This window comes from Ailuropoda melanoleuca, chromosome 3 (genome assembly GCF_002007445.2).
Source record: "Ailuropoda melanoleuca isolate Jingjing chromosome 3, ASM200744v2, whole genome shotgun sequence".
Taxonomy (NCBI): Eukaryota; Metazoa; Chordata; class Mammalia; order Carnivora; family Ursidae; genus Ailuropoda; species Ailuropoda melanoleuca.
The window spans coordinates 77,560,737-77,567,319 of NC_048220.1; the positions used below are offsets into that span (position 1 = coordinate 77,560,737).

Consider the following 6,583-nt stretch of genomic DNA (forward strand, 5'->3'; position numbering starts at 1 on the left):
CCCTCCCCCTCTCTCTCCCTTTCTAAAAACAAAGGGGGGGTGCAAAAGACCCAAATAAAGACCTCGCCAAAGAAGATACACCAATGGCAAATAAGCATATAAAAAGATGTCCCACATCCATATGTCTTTAGAGAAATACAAATTAAAACAATTAGAATAGACAAAATCCTATTAGAACTATACTACTGTCCTAGAACAGACAAAAGTCAGAAATGAAAACGCCAAATGCTGACCAGGATGTGGAGCACAGGAACTCTCGTTCATTACTAATGGGAATGAAAAATGATACGGCCTCTTTGGAAGACAATTTGGCAGCTTCTTTAAAAACTAAACATACTCTTGCCGTGTGATCCAACAATCCCGCACCTTGATATTTACCCACAGAAGTTGAAAACTGAAGATGCACACAGGTGTTTGTAGCAGCTTTATTCATAATTGCCCAAACTTGAAAGCAACAAAGGTGTCCTTCAATAAGTGAATGAATAAACTGTGGTATATCTAGACAACGGAATATTAGTGCTGGAAAGAAATGAACTATCAAGTCATGAAAAGATATGGAGGAAACTTAAATGCACATTACTAAGTGAAAGAAGCCAATCTAAAAAGGGAACGTACTGTACGATACCAACTATATGATGTCCTGAAAAGGAAGAACTGTGGGGACAGTGAAAAGATTTATAGTTGCCAGGAGTTAGGGATGTAGGGAAGGATGAATAGGCAGAGCACAGAGGATTTGGGGGAGAGTTAAATTATTATGAATGATACTAGAGTGATGGATACGTGTTATTATACATTTGTCCAAACCCATAGAATGTACAACACCAAAGTGAACCATAATGCAAACTGTAGACTTTGGTTGATAGTGATGTGTCCATATAGGTTCATCGATGGTAACACATGCAGCACTCTGATGTGGAATGGTTGTAGCGGGAGAAGTAGTGCGTGTGTGGGGACGGGTATGAGAGCTCTGTACTTTCTGCTCAATTTTTCTGTAAACCTAAAATTGCTCTAAGGAATGAAGTCTGTCTCTAAATAAAGACAAACTAGGGACTGAATATGGAATTAATAAGAAAATACTCCCAAATTCTCTTTAATTTTCTTAAACTCTTAAAATAATGATCTTGAGCCATTTAAACATAGGACTTTCTGAATGTCCTATTATCATCGTTTAATGAGTTCTTTCTCAGTGTACACTAAATTCTCGAAATCAAGTAGAAAGAAAACCAGATTAGAAGGGCCTAAAACGTGACTAGAACATTATTTTCACTCAGAAGAAAATTCCATTCTTCCTTTCCAGGGGTTGAAGTTTGAGTCCACTAAGACGGCTTCAACCTTCTCCTAAGTCAGTCGGACAGTATTGTGTAAAACCTGTTTGGCCATTCTCAAACTCAGATTTACTCACTGCAGGTTTCTCATCCTCCCATTTCTTTTATTCTGTACTGTGATGATGCCTATATTAGCTAAAACATAATTTAAGTGCTAATAAGTTAAACACTTTTGGGTAAGAATTCCTAGGAAATACTTTGTTCCCTGAGAGAAGGAAGAGTCTTGAACTGTTAGCTAGGGACTGAGTTCACCGCTGTTACCACCACACTCCAGTAGGTCCTTGGGGAGTTGCTGCACGTTTGTTATCTAGGTTGTGTTCAACATAGCAACCTTCTGGTACTTTCATTCATTTGATAAGTGGAATGCATTTGGTATGTTCTAATCAGTCTCAGACATTCTGGCATGATGAGCTGAGAGATTTTTATCAGGTGGAAAATAACTTTTGGATGTTTGTGAAAAGCAGAGGACCTTTGTACACTTCCCCATATTTAAGAAGAAACTGTTATAAAAAGTTGTAGATTGCAACTGTATTAGAAAACATTTTTCTACTCGTTTCACTAATCTCCATTTCTCAACTCCAGAATTAAGCTTTCGTCATCTCTGTCATTTGTACGAAGTGGAGACATAGAAGAAACTCCGAAGATGGTGCTAACTCTATTTTTCACTTACCAGTGACTTTTTCTTGAAAGGCCAATTACTTAGGCACTCGATTTCTTTTTTTTTTTTTTTAGTTCCTACTTTCTGCAAAAGATAAGCGTTCAGATTCTCTTGATCGCACAGTTCTTCAACTTCCTTGGCAGAAAAGCCTTATCAATTAGAAGTTTTAGATTTAATTACAGTACATTTCAGGCTTCTCTTCTTTGCAGAGAACTATTAAAAATAGGTGTAATTTTTAAAATTTAGGGTAAAATATAAACTTCCTTCCATTCTCTTTCTCAATTTGTAGATTAAAAGTCACCCTGTTTAAATTACCCCACTACCCTGGGGCGTCTGGGTGGCTCAGCTATTAAGCGTCTGCCTTCGGCTCAGGTTGTGATCCCAGGGTCCTGGGATTGAGCCCCGCATCTGGCTCCCCACTCAGTGAGAATCCTGCCTCTCCCTTTCACATTCCCCTTGCTTGTGTTCCCTCTCTCACTGTCTCTCTCTCTCAAATAAATAAATAAAATCTTTAAAAAAAAAATCCCCCACTACCCTCACTCCACACATTTCTTTCCTGTGTTGAAATCCTACCCATCCTACAACATGTTTCCCTACAGAACTTTCTGGATTGCCCCCAACCAGATGTGCTCTTACCTTTCCTTGAACCCCATTGCATTTTTTACTTGTGGTACTGCTCACATTCTGTCTCAGATCAAAACTATTGCCGTGTTGCCTATTCCTTATTTACAAGGCCTTCCCTGAAAGCTGGGGCTCGGTCTCCATCATCTTTGACCTTCTCTACCTCTTCTGGACATATTGAATATGCAATAAGTGTGTGCTGAATTAATTTGGTCTTTTAAATTTGGGTGGAGGAGCCATTTATAATAGAGTAATAGTCTTAAACTACTTCAAACTTGATTATACACATCAAAATCTTTTGGGGGGCCCCATTCCTTGCTGACCATAACACAATACGTTCGTAATACTTCACCCTGGGAGAGCCCATTCTTCTCTGATGACTTCAGCTACTGCCTCTAAACCAAATCCTTCCACAGTTTTATTTCTGGCCCTTCAAATCTGCCCTGCAACCACCTGTTGAATGAATGCATCAAAGAAAAGTTAGTTTGCTTTCATATTTTGTTATCTTTAAGAGAAATGTTAATGACATGTTTTAAAACACACATATACTCTATTAGAATATTGTTTTTTTATAGGAAAAATTCTAGTCTCTCTAAAAGAAGTGAGTTGATTAACAGATAACAAGTGACTAAAATAGAATGAAGAATGCTGAAATTTAGTCTACTCTGTCACAGACTTTTTTTTATGAGACCCTGTATAAGTCTTGTAATTGTCTTGAACCTCATCTTCAAAGTAGAAATAGTTGTCGTTCCATGCCTGCCTCATAGTACTGAGAAACTCAGATGAAATAAAGTATGTGGCAGCACAAACCATACAAAGATGGGCAAAGACTAGGCGAGTGGCCACAGGCATGCTCTCTGGAGTCAAACTCCCTGGGCTTGAATCATGACGTTGCCCTTGCTCCCTATGTATGCCTGTCTCTGATACTTCATCAGTAAAATGGGAGGGTGATAGTACAGATCTCGAAAGCTCTTGGAGGAAGTAAAGTGAGAAAATCATTGAAAAGCACTTCGCACTGTATCTCTTATTACTCTAGTTGTGTGGTTTCAGTAGTGAATTGGTTACGATCTTTTAATTTTCCCAAGAACTTTAATCTTCATTGCGCGGCCCAAGCAAACAATTAATATATTAATATATAAAATTCCTGGAAGGACCTAAATGATTAAACAGTTAATTTTTTTATTAAATGGTTTTATAGAAGAAAGTTTGTTTGTTTTTAAGATTTATTTATTCTAGAGAGAGAGTGAGCAGGGGGAGGGGCAAAGGGAGAGGGAGAGCGAGTCTTAAGCAAACTCCACACTGAGCATGGATGGAGCCCAGTGCGGGGCTCAATCTCATGACCCTGAAATCAAGACCTGAGCCGAAACCAAGAGTCAGTAGTTTAACTGACTGCACCACCCAGATGCCCCTGTCTGTGTTTTTAATGGTTACACCATACACCCAAAATCTTAAATAATTAAGTATAGAAACAGTGTAACTCTCTTTAATACTCAAACTAAATACCCAATATTCAAAGCAAATATGAGTTTAGCCCCAGAGTGAAACTTGACTGTCAACGTTTTCTATATTCCAATTTATGAAACAGTTATCCTCTAGACCCCAATCCATTGACTTCAGCGAGGGTTTAACTTCCTTATCGCACGTTAATTGCTCATCTTCTGTGTACACCCACTGAGCAAGAGCAGCCTATAGATATGATGCAGTGCACTGTACATTTTTGGTTAGCAAACTCTAGAGCAAAAGAAATCTTCTGGTAGCCCATTTTGACAATTCTTGTAATTTGCGGTGATGTTTTCATTACAGTGTGTCACACAGGAAGCCACAAAAGGATTAGACATAGACCAACTCATCCACATTTCTTCCAGCCAGTAATCACATTGACGCCCGCCAGCGACCCTAACTGCCTTAGTGCCTGCTCTTCCATTTTCCAGATAGTGTGGCCCCTAAACTCATTAAGAAATGGATGTACCACATAGTCAAGAATGCCATTATCTGTGTTTTATTAGGCTGTGTGATTTGATCTTCCAGAAATATCTAAGCCTACAACAAGATGAATGTCGGGTATGACAAAAATATGCTAGTGGGATTTTGAAAACCACAGAGAAACTCTGTAGGAAATATTAGGAAAGAAGAGGGCAAGAAACAAGTGACCTGGAAAAAAAATAGAGATACCATAAAATTGGATCCATGTGATATCCTCCTTATGGTCTTATAGAGTAGATTTTGAAAATCCAGAAATCATGTGGACTTTATCCAAACCTGAATTTTTGAAAAAGCCATAGCTTTTATTGGACTAATAAAAACCAGGTAATGTGTTTGCTGATACAATGGAAAGACCACATTAAAAACTTTATATTTAATGATTTTTTTTCTCTAGTTCCTCAGTTACTTTTTATAGGTATGAAGGTACCTGATATTCTAAAGAGTAATAAAACCAGTTTAAAACTTTGAGTCTACCCATCAATTAAAGAAGCTATCTGCAGTATTTTCTTTTAATAGTATTTTAGTCATTTCATTTGATGTTACAAAGCATTTGACAGGATTGAGAATTTTTCTCCAAATTTTTCCTCCTTGATATTTAATGGGTCTCCTGTATTGACTCCAATTCCCTTGATATTTTTCCACCATTTCTGTCACAGGCTTCTCTTTCCCCGCCCATCTGATGAATAGATAGATGGATAGATAGATGATAGATGATAGATAGATAGATAGATAGATAGATAATTGAACCATCTTGCTCTACTCTCTGAATATCTTATTCACTTCCATAGCTTTACATCTATAAATCAACAACATCAAAATGCTGCTTTCTAGCCCCATCCTCTATTCAGATTCAAATTTTCAACTGCTGTACACATAATTATCTATGAGGATGCTGCATCATCCATAAATTCAACTATCAATTTGATTAATTAAAAAGTTTAAACTTATACTTCCATATATTTATTTTTATATTTAATATTACTGTAAATATATATGCACCAAACCGTGTATACTGCTTTTTCTCCTCACAATTGTGTCCTGGATTTCTGCAAACAAAGGCTTTGTGATTGGACATATTCTTCTCATTGCTTCCCATAGCATCTTTTGTGTAACTCTATCAGTATTTTATACAATAAAATATTCATTTTCCTGTGTTCCCAATTACAGTGCAAACTTTATCCGCAATGAGCATTATTTTTTGTTAATTTTGCATCCCTGTCTCCCAAACAGTGCCTAGAACAATGGACAAATTCAGTGTTGACGAATAGATGAATCAATCGTGCAATTCATAAGACTGACTTTATTATCTTCACCCTTTTTTGTTTTTAAGCAGGCTCCCCACCCAACATGGGGCTTGAACTCATGACCCTGAGATCAAGCATCACATGCTCTACCAGCTGAGCCAGCCAGGCACCTCAGTATTTTTTTTTTTTTAAGAGCATGAATACAGTCTCCCACTAACAAATTATGCAGTCGAGTTTCCCACATTTGGGAAAATTGCAGAGGTCAACACAACCTGAGTGCAGTGGATGAGCCTCACCCTGGAAGATGATCATGGTATCTCCATAGCCAAGTGTTTATTATCTTCACCTTCTTTACTTCTTTAGTTTGGATGTTATACATTTATAATATTCTCCATTTATACTTCCTTTTTTGTCTAAAACACATTTATGCAAAGCTGACTGTTCATAGTTACATCATTAGGGAATTGTCTGTGGAAGTTAGAAGAGCAATGGTGTAAATTGTCTTATGATTTTCCATGTCATGGTTTAGAATGGAGAACAGGCAACAAGTAATTCCTTTTTACCATCTCAAAGATGTACAAATATAAGAAGATCTTTGAGCTCTTCAATGACTTGCAACCTCTCATCAATCATGTGCAGCCAGCCTCCCAACGTACATATGGAATTCACAGAGATGGCATAGCTGATCCTCTGACTCCATTCCTCACCTCATTTAAGAGACACATTTCTAGACCACACCTTTTATTATACAT

General features: G+C 37.5%; 1 pseudogene; it reads right to left on the reverse strand.

Moving 5' to 3' along the window:
* Positions 1-6,020: 6,020 nt before the first annotated feature.
* LOC117801697 lies at positions 6,021-6,168 on the reverse strand (annotated as a pseudogene).
* Positions 6,169-6,583: the final 415 nt, after the last annotated feature.